The 20,521-nt window shown below is 47.7% G+C and overlaps 1 protein-coding gene across 1 annotated transcript in view; it reads left to right on the top strand.

Moving 5' to 3' along the window:
* Positions 1-3,969: 3,969 nt before the first annotated feature.
* DNHD1 (dynein heavy chain domain 1) overlaps positions 3,970-20,521 on the top strand; it is a 171,296-nt gene continuing 154,744 nt past the window's right edge. The window contains exons 1-2 of the mRNA XM_040339911.1: positions 3,970-4,109; positions 14,069-14,138. The gene's annotated coding sequence lies outside the window, so the exon portion shown is untranslated. The remainder of the gene's footprint in view (positions 4,110-14,068; positions 14,139-20,521) is intronic.

Genomic DNA, 20,521 nt, shown 5'->3' on the forward strand with positions numbered 1-20,521 from the left:
GTGCCAAGTCAGGGACAGCAGAGGTAACGCTTGTGAAGGGCCAAGCCAGGGACCTGTTAGCAAGGGTGAAGCTTTAAGAGTATCTGTGAGTGCCAAGCTAGGGACCCAGCGGTGAAGCAGGGATGGTGCTTGAGGAAGATACTGACTGAGTGCTAGATTGGAATCCAGTGGCAGTGGATCAGTAAGTCTAGTATAAAGCCGCACTGAACAGGCTGCATTGATGGGCACCTGATTGGCACTGAACAGGCTGCATTGATTGGCACTGGTAAAGCTGAGCTTCATGGACAAAATGTGAGAAATAACGTATATATCATACAATCATTCCATAAACACATTCCACATACACTGCATACTGTATATCATTTGAGGAAAATATGCTCATAAAATAGTTTACTATTTGCCAAAAAATATATATATATATATATATATCCCCGGATTTCATTTTAAAAATCTGTTACCCTAATGTAAACAGAAGCTTGGTAATATTTTTTTTTTTCTCCTCTGATAGCGTGAGAAAAAAAAAAAGCTGATTGCCGTCTTCTGTTGAAGGGACATCGGTCCTGAAGCGGAAGAGGCACAGGCACCTCATCTGTGCCAACCAGTACTGCCTGCCAGTGCCACCTGTCAGTGCCCACAGTGCCATCAATCAGTGCCCACCAGTGAATATTAGTGTCACCAATCAGTGCAACCTATCAATGCCCAAGAGTGCTACCTATCAATGACCCCCAGTGGTGCCAATAAGTGCCATCAAGCAGTGCTGCCTATCGGTGTCACTTACCAGTGCCCATTACTGCCACCCATCAGTGCCCATCAGTACCACCCATCAGTGGCAGCTATCAGTGCCACCCATCAGTGCCACCTATCAATGCCCTTCAGTGCCACCCATCCATGCCACCCAACTGTGCCACCTATCAATGCCCTTCAGTGCCACCCAACTGTGCCACCTTTCAGTGCCCACTAGTGCCGCCTTATCAGTGCCGCATATTAGTGCCCATCACTAATGTATAAAGTTTTGAAAACAGGTAATTTTTCTCTTTCATTGATGTACTTTGATGAGGCTGCCCTCGTCAGCGTACATCAATAAAAGAGAAAAATGACCTGTTTGCAAAATTTTATAACAAAATATAAAACATTTTTTTTTTTTTTAAATGTTCATTTTTTTTTTTTTTAACCACTTCCATACCGGGCACTTACGCACCTTCCCGCCCAAGCCAATTTTTTTGTAAATAAGTACGTTTTCTCTTTCAATTACGGGCACTGATATGGTGGTACTGATGGGCACCGATGAGATGGCACTGATGGACATCGATGAGGTAGTACTGATGGGCACCGATGAGGTGGCACTGATTGGCGGCGCTGGTATGCGGCACTGATGGGCACTCATAAGCGGCACTGATGGGCACTCATAGGTGGCACTGGGCACTCATAGGTGGCACAGATGGGCACTCATGGGCGGCACGTATGGGTGGCACTGATGGGTACTTATGGGTGGCACAGATGGGCACTGATAGGTGGGCACTGGGCATGGATGGGCACTGTGGGATGGCACTGATAGACACTGTGGGGTGGCACTGATGGATCCATGTTGCCAGTCAGTGCCCATTTGTGGGCACTGATTGGCATCTTTTTTTTTTACTGACTTTTTTTTTTTTATTGCCCCCTTTTTTTTTTTTTTTGCCCTTTCCTTGGTGGTCCAGTGTGGCGACCTGAGGGGGGGCTGTGCTGATAAACAATCAGCGCAAACCCCCCCGGTCAGGAGAGCCGCCGATCGGCTCTCCTCTACTCTCCTCTGTCAGACGCGAGTGAGGAAGAGCCATCAACGGCTCTTCCTGTTTACATCGTGATCAGCCGTGATTGGACACGGCTGATCACGTGGTAAAGAGCCTCCGCCAGATGCTCTTTACCGAGATCAGAGATGCAGGGTGTCAGTGGGCGTGCGCGGGCATGAAATCCTGCAGGACATCAATAGACGTCCAGTCAGGATTTCAGAACCACTTCCCGGACGTCAATCTGTTATTGACCGGGCGGGAAGTGGTTAACAAATAATAAAAAACGCAGAGGTGATCAAATACCAAAAAAAGAAAGCTCTATTTGTGGGGAAACAACGATGAAAATGTCATTTGGGTACAGCGTTACATGACCGCACAATTGGCGTTCAAATAGCGAGAGCGCTGAAAGCTGAAAATTGGTCTGGGCAGGAAGGGGGTTTAAGTGCCCAGTAAGCAAGTGGTTAAGGTTCAGAGGGGCAGATTCACAAAGCGAGTACGCCGGCGTATCTACTGACACACCGGCGTACTTTCAAATTTCCCGCGTCGTATCTTTAGTTTGAATCCTCAAACCAAGATACAAAGGCATCTGGGTTCGATCCGACAGGCGTACGGCTTCGTACGCCTTCGGATCGTAGGTGCAATACTTCGGCGCCCGCTGGGTGGAGTTTGCGTCGTTTTCCGCGTCGGGTATGCTAATTATCTTTTTCCGTCGATCCACGAATGTACGCGCGTCTGTCGCATTCTCTTACGTCGTCGCTAGTTGGCTTTTCCCGGCGTATAGATTTAGGGCCAGATTCTCAAAGGCGTTACGACGGCGCAACACCATTAGCGCCGTCGTAACTCCTCATCTGGCCCCGGGTATCTATGCGACTGATTCTTAGAATCAGTTGCGCATAGATACCCATTAGATCTGACATGCGTAAGGCTGTTACGCTGTCAGATCTTAAAAGTAATTTTTTTTCCCGCCGCTAGGTGTCGCATCGTCGTTTTCCCCGTCGTCTATGCAAATGAGGTAAGTACGCGAGATTCCCGAACCTACGCGCGTCCGACGCTGAGAATTTACGTTGTTTCCGTAGCGTACGCGACGCGTAAGGTTGCCCCTGCTATTAGCAGGGGCAACCAATGTTAACTATGGCCGTCGTTCCCACGTCGAAGTTTAAAAAAAAAAACGTTGTTTGCGTAAGACGTCCGTGAATGGCGCTGGACGCCATTTACGTAAACGTCTAAGCAAATGACGTCGGGGCGACGTCATTTAGCGTAATGCACGTCGGGTAATTTACCCGACAGAGCATGCGCAGTACGCTCGGCGTGGGAGCGCGCCTAATTTAAATGGTGCCCGCCCCATTTGAATTTGGCGGGCTTGCGCCGAGCGAATTAACGATACACCGCCGCAAGTTTACAGGTAAGTGTTCTGAGAATCAGGATGTAAACCTGTAAACCTGCGGCGGTGTAGCGTACAGCACATACATTACGCTGCCCAGGAGCAACGTTAATGTATGAGAATCTGGCCCAAAGCTGCTATTTTGCGGCGTATAGATAGACTTGCCATGTTAAAGTATGGCCGTCGTTCCCGCGTCGAATTTAAAAAAAAATAATTTATGCGTAAGTCGTCCGTGAATAGGAAAGGACGTAACTCACGTCGAAGTTCTAAAAATGACGTTGGTGCGACCTCATTTCGCGCAAAGCACGGCGGGAAATTTCAAAACGGAGCATGCGCATTTCAATTGGCGCGGGGACGCGCTTCATTTAAATGAATCACGCCCCCTACCCGCCCAATTTGAAATACGCGCCGAGAAATACACTACGCCGCCGTAACTTACGGCGCGAAATCTTCCTGGATTCGACTTAGAGCCAGGTAAGATACGGCGGCGTAGCGTATCTCTGATACGCTGCGCCAGGGCAATTCTATGTGAATCTAGCCCAGATTATCTTACAATCGCTTGCAAAGCGGTATTTTTCGTACAATTTTCTGATCGTGTGTGTGGGCCATAAGGAGGATTGTACAATCTGATTGTGTAATGTGTATGGTCAGCCTTACACACCCCTGGCAAAGGTATAATAACCATTAATGTTTTCAGAATACAATATTTTAATGTGAAATAGTCTGAAAAGATCCTTTGCCCTGTAGATTTCATCCAGCAGTGACATGTGGAAGTACAGACTGTAAATCTGGGCGGTCAGCAAAGATTGGAATGTCTTTAGAAATTTCTGCAGCTCCAGCAGGAGGCCATTGTACACCCAGCCCCTCCTCCTCCAGTCCCCAGCAACCGTGCAGAGTCCCTAACAACCGGACACTTCCATGTCTGGACAGAGCGCGTGTGCTGTGCAATGTACAGAGTGGTATGTAGCTTTATGGATTATAGTATATTCAGGACATAGAGACATTGTGTGGGGGGATCTATAGAGATCAGGTATACTAGACATTATATGGGGATCTATAGAGATCATAATGTATACTGGGCATTGTGTGGAGGAGCTATAGAGATCATACTATATACAGGACATTATATGGGGGATCTCAAAAAATCATAATGTATACTAGACATTGTGTGGGGATCTATAGAAATCATAATGTATACTGGGCATTGTATGGGGGATTTATAGAGATTATACTATATGCAGGACATTGAATGGGGGGATCTATAGAGATCATAATGTGTACAGGGCATTGTACAGGATATCTATAGAGATCATAATGTATACTGGGCATTGTATGGAGGAGCTATAGAGATCATACTATATACATGACATTATATTGTGATCTATAGAAATCGTAATGTATACTGGACATTGTATGGGGATCTATAGAGATCATAATGTATACTGGACATTGTATGGGGATCTATAGAGATCATAATGTATACTGGGCATTGTATGGGGGATCTATAGAAATCATAATGTATACTGGACATTGTATGGGGATCTATAGAGATCATACTATATACATGACATTATATTGTGATCTATAGAAATCGTAATGTATACTGGACATTGTATGGGGATCTATAGAGATCATAATGTATACTAGACATTATATGGGGATCTATAGACATCATAATGTATACTGGACATTGTATGGGAATCTATAGAGATCATAATGTATACTGGGCATTGTATGGGGGGATCTATAGAGATTATAATGTATACTGGGCATTGTATGGGGATCTATAGAGATTATAATGTATACTGGGCATTGTATGGGGGATCTATAGAGATCATAATGTATACAGGACATTATATGGGGATCTATAAAAATCATAATGTATACTAGACATTGTATGGGGATCTATAGAGATCATAATGTATACTGGACATTGTATGGGAATCTATAGAGATCATAATGTATACTGGGCATTGTATGGGGGATCTATAGAAATCATAATGTATACTGGACATTGTATGGGAATCTATAGAGATCATACTATATACAGGACATTATATGGGGATCTAGAAAAATCATACTGTATACTGGACATTGTATGGGGATCTATAGAGATCATAATGTATACTGGACATTGTATGGGGATCTATAGAGATCATAATGTATACTGGGCATTGTATGGGGGATCTATAGAAATCATAATGTATACTGGGCATTGTGTGGGGATCTATAGAGATCATAATGTATACTGGGCATTGTATGGGGATCTATAGAGATCATAATGTATACAGGACATTATATGGGGATCTAGAAAAATCATAATGTATACTGGACATTGTATGGGGATCTATAGAGATCATAATGTATACTGGACATTGTATGGGGATCTATAGAGATCATAATGTATACTAGACATTATATGGGGATCTATAGAAATCATAATGTATACTGGACATTGTATGGGGATCTATAGAGATCATAATGTATACTGGGCATTGTATGGGGGATCTATAGAAATCATAATGTATACTGGGCATTGTATGGGAATATATAGAGATCATAATGTATACTGGGCATTGTATGGGGGATCTATAGAAATCATAATGTATACTGGACATTATATGGGGATCTATAGAGATCATAATGTATACTGGACATTGTATGGGGATCTATAGAAATCATAATGTATACTGGACATTGTATGGGGATCTATAGAGATCATAATGTATACTGGGCATTGTATGGGGGATCTATAGAAATCATAATGTATACTGGGCATTGTGTGGGGATCTATAGAGATCATAATGTATACTGGGCATTGTATGGGGATCTATAGAGATCATAATGTATACAGGACATTATATGGGGATCTAGAAAAATCATAATGTATACTGGACATTGTATGGGGATCTATAGAGATCATAATGTATACTGGACATTGTATGGGGATCTATAGAGATCATAATGTATACTAGACATTATATGGGGATCTATAGAAATCATAATGTATACTGGACATTGTATGGGGGATCTATAGAAATCATAATGTATACTGGGCATTGTATGGGAATATATAGAGATCATAATGTATACTGGGCATTGTATGGGGGATCTATAGAAATCATAATGTATACTGGACATTATATGGGGATCTATAGAGATCATAATGTATACTGGGCATTGTATGGGGGATTTATAGAGATTATACTATATGCAGGACATTGAATGGGGGGATCTATAGAGATCATAATGTGTACAGGGCATTGTACAGGATATCTATAGAGATCATAATGTATACTGGGCATTGTATGGGGGATCTATAGAGATCATACTATATACAGGACATTATATGGGGATCTAGAAAATCATAATGTATACTGGACATTGTATGGGGATCTATAGAGATCATAATGTATACTGGGCATTGTATGGGAGATCTATAGAAATCATAATGTATACTGGGCATTGTATGGGAATATATAGAGATCATAATGTATACTGGGCATTGTATGGGGGATCTATAGAAATCATAATGTATACTGGACATTATATGGGGATCTATAGAGATCATAATGTATACTGGGCATTGTATGGGGGATTTATAGAGATTATACTATATGCAGGACATTGAATGGGGGGATCTATAGAGATCATAATGTGTACAGGGCATTGTACAGGATATCTATAGAGATCATAATGTATACTGGGCATTGTATGGGGGATCTATAGAGATCATACTATATACAGGACATTATATGGGGATCTAGAAAATCATAATGTATACTGGACATTGTATGGGGATCTATAGAGATCATAATGTATACTGGGCATTGTATGGGGGATCTATAGAAATCATAATGTATACTGGGCATTGTATGGGAATATATAGAGATTATAATGTATACTGGGCATTGTATGGGGGATCTATAGAGATCATAATGTATACTGGGCATTGTATGGGGGATTTATAGAGATTATACTATATGCAGGACATTGAATGGGGGGATCTATAGAGATCATAATGTGTACAGGGCATTGTACAGGATATCTATAGAGATCATAATGCCCAGTATTCTGGGCATTATTAGGGGGGATTTATAAGATTATACTGCATACAGGACATTATATGGGAGATGTATATAGATCATATTGTATTCCGGGCATTGTATGGGGGATTTATAGATATTATACTATTATACAGGACATTGTGTGGGGGGAATCTATAGAGATCATAATGTATACTGGCCATTGTATTGGAATTTATAGAGATTATACTGCATACAGGACATTGTATGGGGGATTTTTAAAGATCACATTGTATACCGGGCACTGTATGTGGGATTTATAGAGAATATACTGTAGCGCCCCCTTACTTTCAGTATGGGCACTACGCTGAAGTTAGTGGGGAATGGGAGAGTTATTTTGCTCCCATTCACAATTTTATTTAAATTGTGACTTCTGTCGTTCCAGAAAGGTCCACTGGGTCAGTCTGTGCTCCAGGAATGTGGTACCATCCCTGACCAGCAGTTGGCACCAGAGGGGTTCTGGCAGAGCAAGCTTTCCCCAGCAGCCAATTAGAGAAGTTTCTTCCTCGCAAGGCATGCTGGGGAGGGGTATATCTGGGACAGGTGTCATGTGTTCTAAAATCTTTGCGGGGTCCCGGTTCCAGGTGCGGCACCCGCATCCATGGACCCCGCCAGCGCGGCCCACCAGGCCAAAATTGCAGAGTACCCAAACCCTAATCCGGAGGTAAAATGGGACTCCAGAAATCTACTGGGTTCCTGGTTCTATTGAGAGGATTTCAGGCTGAGTACCATCCGATTCGGGGATCTGGTGACCGGAATGCTGACAGGTACGCTTTGCTGTCAACCTATGCTAAAAATCCACTGGGAGGATTCGCTCTGTTCATCCATCTAGCTCACCTAAAGTAATCGGCCTGTGGCAGAGGCCCCTAGAGCCAGGTCTGTGAGAGAGATCTGTTCCTCCCAGAAAATCCTAAGTGACACTTCGGCTGCCAGGCTTGTGAGAGGGGTCTGTCCGGGGGCACTTTACCCACTCCGTCTGAGAGTGGCGACGAGTTATAACTTGGTACTCTATTGAGCAAGGGCTGCTCAACTAATATTCAGGCCTGATACCGCAAGGTTCTTCTTTTCCTTCATCAACCTGTTCTTCCCACTTAATGTTGATGTTGGCGTGTTGGCCTGGAAATAAAGCATTGGAAAAACCTTTATTCACTGTCTGCTCACTGTTTTGGCTCACTGCTATCACCCCTAGACACATTGCCGGGTAACTTAAACACTTAAGCCCCGGACCAATATGCTGCCTAAAGACCCAAGGGGTTTTTACAGTTCGGGACTGCGTCGCTTTAACAGACAATTGCGCGGTCGTGCGACGTGGCTCCCAAACAAAATTGGCGTCCTTTTTTCCCCACAAATAGAGCTTTCTTTTGGTGGTATTTGATGACCTCTGCGGTTTTTATTTTTTGCGCTATAAACAAAAATAGAGCGACAATTTTGAAAAAAATTCAATATTTTTTACTTTTTGCTTTAATAAATATCCCCCAAAAACATATATAAATTTTTTTTTTCCCCTCAGTTTAGGCCGATACGTATTCTTCTACCTATTTTTGGTAAAAAAAAATAGCAATAATCATTTATCGGTTGGTTTGCGCAAAATTTATAGCGTTTACAAAATAGGGGATAGTTTTATTGCATTTTTATATTTTTTTATTTTTTTACTACTAATGGCGGCGATCAGCGATTTTTTTCGTGACTGCGACATTATGGCGGACACTTCGGACAATTTTGACACATTTTTGGGACCATTGTCATTTTCACAGCAAAAAATGCATTTAAATTGCATTCTTTATTGTGAAAATGACAGTTGCAGTTTGGGAGTTAAACACAGGGGGCGCTGTAACATTTAGTGTTCACTTAGTGTGTGTTTACTACTGTAGGGGGGTGTGGCTGTAGGACTGACATCATCGATCGAGTCTCCCCTTTAAAAGGGATGACTCGATCGATGCGCCGCCATAGTGAAGCACGGGGAAGCCGTGTTTACACACGGCTCTCCCCGTTCTTCAGCTCCGGGGAGCGATCGCTCCAGGGCGGCTATAAACGAATAGCCGCGCCGTCGTCCCGGATCGCTCCCCGAGGCTTACCAACCGCCGCATGTAGCGGGGGGGGGGTCCCGATCGGACCCCCCACCCACGTCAAGCAGAGCACGTACAGGTACGTTGATGTGCCTGTCCGTGCCATTCTGCTGACGTATATCTACATGAGGAGGTCGGCGAGTGGTTAATACGTTGATCCCAAAACAATCAGCGGCTCCTCCGGGGGTAGCGCTACAATACTATATACAGGACATTGGATTGGGGGATCTATAAATATCATAATGTATACCGGGCATTGTATGGGGGATCTACTGTATAGAGATCATACTATATACTGGGCATTGTTTGGGGATTTGTAGAGGTTATACTATATGCAGGACACTGTATGGGGGATCTATAGAGATTTTAGTATACACAGGACATTGTATGGGAGATCTATAGAGATTATAGTGTAGCAAAGTCCTGGGCCCCTTGAGGCCTAATGGTGACCTCCAGAATAAGGGACAGCGGACATCCTTCTGTGTAGAGAAGACACTTTTTGGATGCAAAGAGGTTTATTGTCTCTTGAGCAAAATTGTGGGAGAGAGGGTTAGGACCAGGACACCCTTAGTTAGATGCAATGATAACTGTCAGACTCCGAGACTTCTATAGGTAGACAGCAATACAGGTGAAGGCCTCCAGCCGGACACCGCCTCTGTATAAGTAGGACCGAAGTCTCATATGGCAACAATCTTGTAGCAGTTACTAACAGTATTTGTATTCAACTATTGGCAACACAAACAGTTCTCCTTACTCCATAGTCACTCACTATGAATCTTTACTCAACGAACTTCCAGTCTTTCACTAGACTTTGGATCCAATAGCCACTGGATCCCCTGAACTCTTCCACTTTCGCACTCAGTATCCTTCTCAAGCGTTACCCCCGCTTCCCTGCTGGGTCCCTGGCTTGGCACTCACAGATACTCCTCAAGTGTTACCCCCGCTTCCCTGCTGGGTCCCTGGCTTGGCACTCACAGATACTCTTCAAGCGTCACCCCTGCAGACACGCTAGGTCCCTGGCTCGGCACTCACTGATGCTCCACAAGTGTCACCTCTGCTGTCCCGCTGGGTCCCTGACTTGGCAGTTGCTAAAGTTTTCCCACTTCTTCACCGTCCCCGGCTGGTGAGATGTCTGCTCTGGTACTGTCCTCAGCTTACTCACAGTGGTCTCCGGTAACAAGGTGGATAGTCCCTTATTGGCGACAGCCCCTTCTACCAGCTGGTTACCCGGCCGGCGGAACCGCTACTTCTGGTTGGACTACAAGCCCACAGTCCCAATCCTATGCTGCTTCTCTTGCTCCTGGATAGGCCTCAGGCAGCCAAGCAACCAGACATCCCCGAGACAGGCCTCAGGCTTCCGGCCTAGCAGCCTGGGCAGCATAACACATGTCCACTCAGACAGCCGCTGGGTAGCACAGAACCCTGATCACCTGACTCCACCCAAATAAATAGGTGCTCCAAGTGTAGTGATCTAGATGTAGGTATATTGTGTCCAGTTAGATAATTGATATCTTAGATGTTAGTATGATGACTATAAATTAAGTTGTTTCGCAGCAACACACCGATTCTCCGGAGAACGCAAATTTAATTAACTTCCAATAACATACAAAGTCCAAAGTCCACAGACGATACAAAGATCCAACAGAGTATTTCAGAATCCCATCTTTTCCTAGACCTGTGCAATATTCATCATAGAGAGACAAAACAGAATGCCAGCTTGACTGCCTCAAATGCTGGTCTCACACCCGAGGGAGTGGTTCTCTGAATGAATGGAAACTTCCCCAAGTCTAATTATGTAAGGAAGTTTTAGGCCATCTCACACAACTAGTCTTAGATAAGATTAACACATCAAAAGGGTCTTCAGCTGTTCCTTTGATCTGTGTTTTACCACTAACCCATTTGGTCAGCAAACACCTTTTGATGTCTAACCTTGAATCCCTGTATGTCACACATATATACTGTGCCTTACATATACCACAATATTTTACAATACCTACATATCTATATTAATATTACAACACCAAGCAGGCCAAGGGACCAAGAAAATCCCTACCCATTGGCGGAGACACCCTATTCATTCATAATCTGTCCTTGCTATGCCCTTTTCTTATCCAATATCACCAGTTATTATGCTACCTAGTGAAAGAAGAGAGAAGTGCAGCAATTACAGAATTAGGGGGAAATCAATTGATCTCACAATTTACCAAGGAAACGATTGCCTGGCAACTACATTTTATAGCAGCCCTGCCTAAACATCAGGGTGCTACATCAGTGTACACAGGACATTGTATGCTATTGTATGGGTGATCTATAGAGATCATATTGAAAACCGAGCATTGTATGGGTGTAGCAACCGCTGAGAGCCAGGCTGGGTTGAATCTTGGTCAGGGATGAGTGACTCAGGGAGCCTGGATGACTCATCAAGCAGCACCTCTGGTAACTCCTCCCGTTCTCTGGAACCTTGGAGAAGCTTCCAGAAGTAGAGGGTGGAGTTTAGGAGGAGCTGCTTGGAGTATTGACGAGAGCCCCAGCCAATCCCCAGCAGAGTCGGAGAGCAGGGCAGAGCACCTCTTAAATACTCATGGGTCATGCCAGCAGGGGCAGTCAGGTGGAAGATCTAGATAGAGTGCTGAGGAGGTGGTTGTGGCCCTTGAGGGTAGCCCCTAGTCTGAGGGGGGGGGGTGACCACGGGCCTGGGGCTCGGGTGCTGGAGGGACCCACCACAACACACAGAGGAATCCTTGCCTGGATGCATGGGAGCAAGTGTGAGGACAGCAGAAGAGAGAATCCTTCGGGAGGGCTCCTGAGAGTTAGTCTGGGAGGACTGGTGAGTGTCAGTCTGGAAGGCTGGGGAACGTCAGTCTGGAGGACTGGGAGCATCAGATAGGAGGACTGTGGTGAAGTAGCCAGGAGGGCTAGTGAAAGGAGGACTGGCAGGGCCTAGAGAGGTGGTGCTGGGACCAGTAACCACAGGGTGAAGTGCATTAAATGTGTTAGTGGTGTCACATCCTACAAGTATAGGGGCGTTGAGTCCATGTCTGTAATGGGACAGTGCTACCGTTTTTTACACAAAGACACCTCTGGTGATTCTGCAAGCACATGCTGGAGTAAGGAAAGGAGCTGTATATACAGTAGTACTGTAAATATTAGAAGTTGTCTCTGAAGATGTTTCAAAGTCAAGTGGGCATCCCATAGTACCCCTATTCCCCATCCGAGTTTTATCCCCTCAATAACATTTCAAAAACAAAGTTTGGAAATTTGGTGTGCCTGTCTGTGCAGGGTGGGGGATCCCATCGGGGTCTAGACTTGACTGCAGTTCGTCGTTGTAACCGACTTGAGTGGGCAAATGCTCACAATCGATGGCATCTGGCACTTTGGAGAGGTGTTTTCTTCATTGATAAATCCCGGTTTTTACTATACAGGGCAGATGGCAGACAGCCCGTATGGCATTGTGTGGGTGAACGGTTTGCTGATGTCAACGTTGTGGATGGAGTGGCCCATTGTAGCGGTGGGGTTATGGTATGGGCAGGCATATGCTATGGACAATGAACATTTATTGTTATTTATTGATGGCATTTTGAATGCACAGAGATACCGTGATGAGACCCTGAGGCCCATTGTTGTGCCATTCATCCACGACTATCACCTAATGTTGCAGAATGATAATGCACAGCCCCAGGGCCGTCTTAATAACATCATGGGCCCCTGGACAAAGTAATGCTCTGGGGCCCCTACAATGGAGACAGTGCAGGTAAACAGAAATCAAGTAGGTAGGAGGTAGGGGATATCTAGGGTGTAGAGGGGTCAGAGCGCTGGGGGGATATCTGGGGTGTGGAGGGGTCAGAGTGCTGGGGGGATATGTGGGGTGTAGAGGGGTCAGAGTGCTGGGGGGATATGTGGGGTGTAGAGGGGTCAGAGTGCTGGGTGATATCTGGGGTGTAGAGGGGTCAGAGTGCTGGGGGGATATCTGGGGTGTAGAGGGGTCAGAGTGCTGGGGGGGTATCTGGGGTGTAGAGGGGTCAGAGTGCTGGGGGGGTATCTGGGGTGTAGAGGGGCGGCCCAAATTTTGGTGCAGCCCGGGCTCAAGGACCAGCTGCTTTGGGGGAAAGGGCAGGGGCCCCCATGCAGCTGGGGCCCCTGGGCAGTGCCCAGGTGTGCCCTCTCATTAAGAGAGCCCTGCACGGCCCCATGTTGCAAGGATCTGTACACAATTCCTGGAAGCTGAAAACATCCCAGTTCTTGCATGGCCAGCATACTTCCCGGACATGTCACCCATTGAGCATGTTTGGGATGCTCTGGATCGGCATATACAACAGCGTGTTCCAATTCCTGCCAACATCCAGCAACTTCGCACAGCCATTGAAGAGGAATGGACCACCATTCCACAGGCCACAATCAACAACCTGATCAACTCTATGGGAAGGAGATGTGCTACACTGCTTGAGGCAAATGATGGTCACACCAGATACTGACTGGTTTTCAGGGAAATTGTATGGGATATGTAGATATTGTGGTATATACAGAGTATGATATAAAGATTAATGACATAGGAGGGAACCATAGATCCTGTACTGTATACAGGGCATTGTATAGCAGGGTATACAGCATACAGATTATTATACAGAGACTCATATGGGGGACCTATAGAGATAACATCATATACAGTTCAGAGACCTTTCTAGTGGTTGTATTATATATAAGAGATCCCTGTGTGTAGGGTACATACTCTGTGTTCCTCTCATACTATATGTGCTCTCTAAATGGCAGGTCTGGCTCCATGATGTGATCTGTGCATCAAGTAAAGATTCCTCCCATAATTCTGCACAGCAGGTGATCGGTAAGTATTGGACCCCATCTTCATTTTATACCGTCCCATTATAAGAACGATATATCTTGTTAGCTGGATGTGGTGTGACAATCCTGCATAGGTGAGCGACAATATTTATTTCTGCTGAAATTCTGATTGGGAACCTATGGGGGAAGAAGGGATGCATAGCGAGGTGAGGGGACATTGTTATGTGTGACACATGGGGGGGGGGGGATTGTATTATGTGTGACAAATGGGGAGGTAAGGGGGACTGTATGCGTGACACATGGGTGGGTGATGAGACAATATTGTGTGACACATTGGGGATGTGAGGAGATGGTATTATGTGTGACATGAGGGGACATTATTATGAGTGACACGTGGGGAGGCGAGGGTACGATATTATGTGTATAGATGAGTCTTGCTATAAAAAGTGCATAAAACACAGGGCAACTAACGCTGTGAATGCCAATGTAATAGTGTACCAACGTCATTACATTATTATGTGTGACTCATGGAGACGTGAGGGGACATTATTATGTGTGACACATGGGGATATGAGGAAACATCATTATGTGTGACACTTGGGGATGTGAGGGGACGTTATTATGTGTAACACATGGGGAGGTGAGGGGACATTCTTATGTGTGACACACGGGGAGGTAATGGGATATTATTTTGCTTGACATATGGGAATATGAGGGAACCTTATTATGTGTGACACATGGGGATTAGGGTGCCCACGTGTCCCGGTTTGCCCGGGACTGTCCCGCAATTGACATGTCTGTCCCGGGTCCCGGGCACCTTCATTCTGGGACAATACAATGTCCCAGAATGAAACAGAGGACACAGCCACTCCCTACTAACTAATAAGTACATTTCCGGAACTAGTTGCTAGGGCCAGCGCTGCCTGGCGTCTTGCAACCAGTGACAATTTACTCTCAGACAGTGAAACCAGGAGCGAGGCCTGCGCCTAGTGTGGCACTGCTGTCCCCACCCACCTTGGCACCTCCTCCTTTTTCGGCGGTAAGCAGCAGGGACTGGTGTGATCTTCACTCTCCAGATAGTGACACCACTCCTTTCCTTCTACGCACGTGGCTCATGCATAGGAAGTGACAGCAGACGGCAGGCTATGAGTGGCAAGCGGCACTGCATCTGGTGGCAGGCTATGGGTGGCAAGCGGCACTGCATCTGGTGGCAGGCTATGGGTGGCAAGCGGCACTGCATCTGGTGGCAAGTGGCACATTCACCTGACAAATAACCCGCCGCCAAATTCCCCATCTACCCCGAGACTACATTCACCCCCCCCCCCCCCCCGCCCCTCATCTTTTTTGGGGGAATGGTAAGAGAGGGGGTGTGTCCCTGAATGGCAGTTTGCAAATGTGGTCACCCTAAGCCCATTCACACCTAGGCGTTTTGTCGCCTGTAGCGCGACGCTCACAAACGCCAGAGGGACCAAAATACATTAAAGTCTATGGGGATGGTTCACATCTGAACGCTGATGCGCCTGACGCCCATCGCCTGTAGCCAAAAAAAGTTCCGGACCCTTTTTTGTCGCGCGTATCGGGCGGTTTGGGCGTATTTGAGCGTTTCCATTTCCCATAGAAAGTAATGGAAACGCTCGATTCAAGCGACTTGCGCGACAACGGGCGTTTGCTACGGGCGTTTCGTCGCTTTAATCAATAGAACTTGTCGCCCATGTAGAAGATTAAAAAAATCTACCAACATAGCAACAAGTGATGAAAAGATGATAGTTTTTCCTATTGGCTAAAATAAAAAACGTCAAAGTACAAAAACGTCGGACAACGCTGTATGCAAACGCGCAAATAAGCATGAATACGCGCGACAAAACGCCGGAAAAAAACGCTGAAAAAAACGCAGAATGACCGACGCTCAGGTGTGAGTGCAGCCTAATGGGGATGTGACGGGTCATGGGAAGTTATTATGTGCAACACATGGGGAGGTGAGGGGGATATTATTATGTGTTACACGGGGAGGTAAGGTGATGTTATTACATACTTGCCAACTGTCCCGTTTTTAACGGGACAGTCCCGTGAAATAGGACCTAGTCCCGGCTAATTTAGCCTGCCGGGACTTGTCCCGGCTAGTGGGAAAGGCAGGTGCCGCATCCGAACTTGTGATCACGTTCATTGCCCCCTACGTCTGCCGCCCACTGACCCGCTCGCAGCTAGGGGTGTAACGGATCGTCACCGATCCGTGATCCGAACGGGCCACCCCGTTCGGATCGGCACACCCCGCGATCCGCGGAGCGCTCCGGAGCCTAGGCCTAGGAAAGTCCCCGGCTTCGGCCTAGCTCCGGAGCGATCTTGCTCCACCCAGTCTGCTTGCCAGAGCCCAGCGTGACACGCCTCCCCGCCTCCCCGGGGAGGCGTGACACGCTGTGCACTGGGCTCTGGCAAGCCGACATGGAAAGGGAATAGTAGCAGAGAAGCACTAGTGTGAGAGGAGGAGGGGGGGAGGGGAGAGCACATTTCACGGGTGGATTAAAGAGGAAGCAGGTGAGGCTGTTTGGGACTTGTTAAAAGTACAATCTTGATGTTTTTACAGCTATATATAATTATATATATATGTATATATATATATGTATATATATATATATATATACATATGTATATATATATATATATATATATATATATATATATATATATAGCTGTAAAAACATCAAGATTGTACTTTTAACAAGTCCCAAACAGCCTCACCTGCTTCCTCTTTAATCCACCCGTGAAATGTATGTGTGTGTGTGTGTGTGTGTGTATATGTGTATATATATATATATATATATATATATATATATATATATATATATATATATTACACACACACACATTTTTTTTTTTTTGCGCTGATCCGAAAATGATCCGATCCGTGACTCCTGATCCGAGGATCGATCCGATCCGTGAGTTTTTTGATCCGTTACACCCCTACTCGCAGCACTGTCCACATCCCCCGCACGGCTCCCGCTGTATCCATACCAGGACTAACCTCCTCCCCATGTGCCCGCCCACAACCCCCTGTGCCGCCAATCTGTGCCTGGAAAGGGGTGTGGGCGGGAGATTTCAAAGCAGCCAGACCAGTGACACCGATCTAATGTCGCTGCACACAGTCTCCTCCAGCCTCCTCTGTGCCCCAGCAGCAGTCAGTGAGGCCTGGAGGATAAGGACGATCTGCCAGGGAGCTGCTGGAAGAAGCAGCAGAGGCGAGCACCTCCCGGATCAATAAGGTACTTGGCACCATACACGGACACAGATGGACCTATCTTTAGATACAGACAGGGCTAGGGATCTCACAGCCACTCCCTCTCTCTCTCTGCCTCATCCCTCTCTCTCTCTGCCCATCCCTCTCTCTCTCTGCCCATCCCTCTCTCTCTGCCCATCCCTCTCTCTCTGCCCATCCCTCTCTCTCTGCCCATCCCTCTCTCTCTGCCCATCCCTCTCTCTGCCCATCCCTCTCTCTGCCCATCCCTCTCTCTCTCTGCCCATCCCTCTCTCTCTGCCCATCCCTCTCTCTGCCCATCCCTCTCTCTCTCTGCCTCATCCCTCTCTCTCTGCCTATCCCTCTCTCTGCTCATCCCTCTCTCTCTCTGCCCATCCCTCTCTCTCTGCCCATCCCTCTCTCTGCCCATCCCTCTCTCTCTCTGCCCATCCCTCTCTCTCTGCCCATCCCTCTCTCTGCTCATCCCTCTCTCTCTCTGCCCATCCCTCTCTCTCTGCCCATCCCTCTCTCTCTGCCCATCCCTCTCTCTCTCTGCCCATCCCTCTCTCTCTGCCCATCCCTCTCTCTCTGCCCATCCCTCTCTGCCCATCCCTCTCTCTGCCCATCCCTCTCTCTCTCTGCCCATCCCTCTCTCTCTGCCCATCCCTCTCTCTCTGCCCATCCCTCTCTCTGCCCATCCCTCTCTCTCTCTGCCTCATCCCTCTCTCTCTCTCTGCCTCATCCCTCTCTCTCTCTCTCTGCCCATCCCTCTCTCTCTGCCTCATCCCTCTCTCTCTCTGCCTCATCCCTCTCTCTCTCTGCCTCATCCCTCTCTCTCTCTGCCTCATCCCTCTCTCTGCCTCATCCCTCTCTCTCTGCCCATCCCTCTCTCTCTCTGCCTCATCCCTCTCTCTCTCTGCCCATCCCTCTCTCTCTCTGCCCATCCCTCTCTCTCTGCCTCATCCCTCTCCGCCCATCCCTCTCTCTCTGCCCATCCCTCTCTCTCTCTCTGCCTCATCCCTCTCTCTCTCTGCCTCATCCCTCTCTCTCTCTGCCTCATCCCTCTCTCTCTGCCTCATCCCTCTCTCTCTGCCTCATCCCTCTCTCTCTGCCTCATCCCTCTCTCTGCCTCATCCCTCTCTCTGCCTCATCCCTCTCTCTGCCTCATCCCTCTCTCTCTGCCTCATCCCTCTCTCTCTGCCTCATCCCTCTCTCTGCCTCATCCCTCTCTCTGCCCATCCCTCTCTCTCTGCCCATCCCTCTCTCTCTGCCCATCCCTCTCTCTCTGCCCATCCCTCTCTCTCAGCTTCATCCCCCTCTCTCTCTCTCTCTCTCTCTCTGCCTCATCCCCCCTCTCTCTCTCTCTCTCTGCCTCATCCCCCCATCTCTCTCTCTCAGCCTCACCCCTCTCTCTCTCTCTCTCTGCCCATCCCTCTCTCTCTGCCCATCCCTCTCTCTCTGCCCATCCCTCTCTCTCTGCCCATCCCTCTCTCTGCCCATCCCTCTCTCTCTCTGCCTCATCCCTCTCTCTCTCTGCCTCATCCCTCTCTCTCTCTGCCTCATCCCTCTCTCTCTCTCTGCCCATCCCTCTCTCTCTGCCTCATCCCTCTCTCTCTCTGCCTCATCCCTCTCTCTCTGCCTCATCCCTCTCTCTCTCTGCCCATCCCTCTCTCTCTCTGCCCATCCCTCTCTCTCTCTGCCCATCCCTCTCTCTCTCTGCCCATCCCTCTCTCTCTCTGCCTCATCCCTCTCCGCCCATCCCTCTCTCTCTGCCTCATCCCTCTCTCTCTCTCTCTCTCTCTCTCTGCCTCATCCCTCTCTCTCTCTGCCTCATCCCTCTCTCTCTGCCTCATCCCTCTCTCTCTGCCCATCCCTCTCTCTCTGCCCATCCCTCTCTCTCTGCCCATCCCTCTCTCTCTGCCTCATCCCTCTCTCTCTCTGCCTCATCCCTCTCTCTCTCTGCCTCATCCCTCTCTCTCTCTGCCTCATCCCTCTCTCTCTCTGCCTCATCCCTCTCTCTCTCTGCCCATCCCTCTCTCTCTCTGCCCATCCCTCTCTCTCTCTGCCTCATCCCTCTCCCTCTCTGCCCATCCCTCTCTCTCTGCCCATCCCTCTCTCTCTGCCTCATCCCTCTCTCTCTGCCCATCCCTCTCTCTCTCTCTCTGCCTCATCCCTCTCTCTCTCTGCCTCATCCCTCTCTCTCTCTCTGCCTCATCCCTCTCTCTCTGCCTCATCCCTCTCTCTCTGCCTCATCCCTCTCTCTCTGCCTCATCCCTCTCTCTCTGCCTCATCCCTCTCTCTCTGCCTCATCCCTCTCTCTCTGCCCATCCCTCTCTCTCTGCCCATCCCTCTCTCTCTGCCCATCCCTCTCTCTCAGCCTCATCCCCCTCTCTCTCTCTCTGCCTCATCCCCCCCCTCTCTCTCTCTCTCTCTCTCTGCCTCATCCCCCCTCTCTCTCTCTCTCTCTGCCTCATCCCCCCCCCTCTCTCTCTCTCTCTCTCTCTCTCTCTCTCTCAGCCTCACCCCTCTCTCTCTCTCTCTCTCTCAGCCTCACCCCTCTCTCTCTCTTAGCCTCACCCCTCTCTCTCTCTCTGCCTCATCCATCTCTCTCTCTGTGTCTCTCTCTCTGTGTCTCTCTCTCAGCCTCATCCATCTCTCTCTCTCACTCAACCCCCTTCTCTCTCCACCTCCATCTCTTTCAGCCCCACCTCTCTCTGAACCTGATCTCTCTTTCAGCCCCACCTCTCTCTCTGAGCCTGAGCTCTCTTTCAGCCCCACCTCTCTCTCTGAGCCTGAGCTCTCTTTTAGCCCCACCTCTCTCTCTGAGCCTGAGCTCTCTTTTAGCCCCACCTCTCTCTGAGCCTGAGCTCTCTTTTAGCCCCACCTCTCTCTCTGAGCCTGAGCTCTCTTTCAGCCCCACCTCTCTCTCTGAGCCTGAGCTCTCTTTTAGCCCCACCTCTCTCTCTGAGCCTGAGCTCTCTTTTAGCCCCACCTCTCTCTCTGAGCCTGAGCTCTCTTTTAGCCCCACCTCTCTCTCTGAGCCTGAGCTCTCTTTTAGCCCCCAATCAGGGTAATCAGGTTAGGGGTATCTGGGGAGGTGTGATCAGGGGGGGGGGGGGGGGTATAGTTAGTATAACCAGTGTGATGTGTACCATAGGAACAGCAAGTCAGTCTTTGTTTCAGTGGCTGCCCGGGCA

The sequence above is a fragment of the Rana temporaria genome, chromosome 2 (assembly GCF_905171775.1).
Source record: "Rana temporaria chromosome 2, aRanTem1.1, whole genome shotgun sequence".
NCBI lineage: Eukaryota > Metazoa > Chordata > Amphibia > Anura > Ranidae > Rana > Rana temporaria.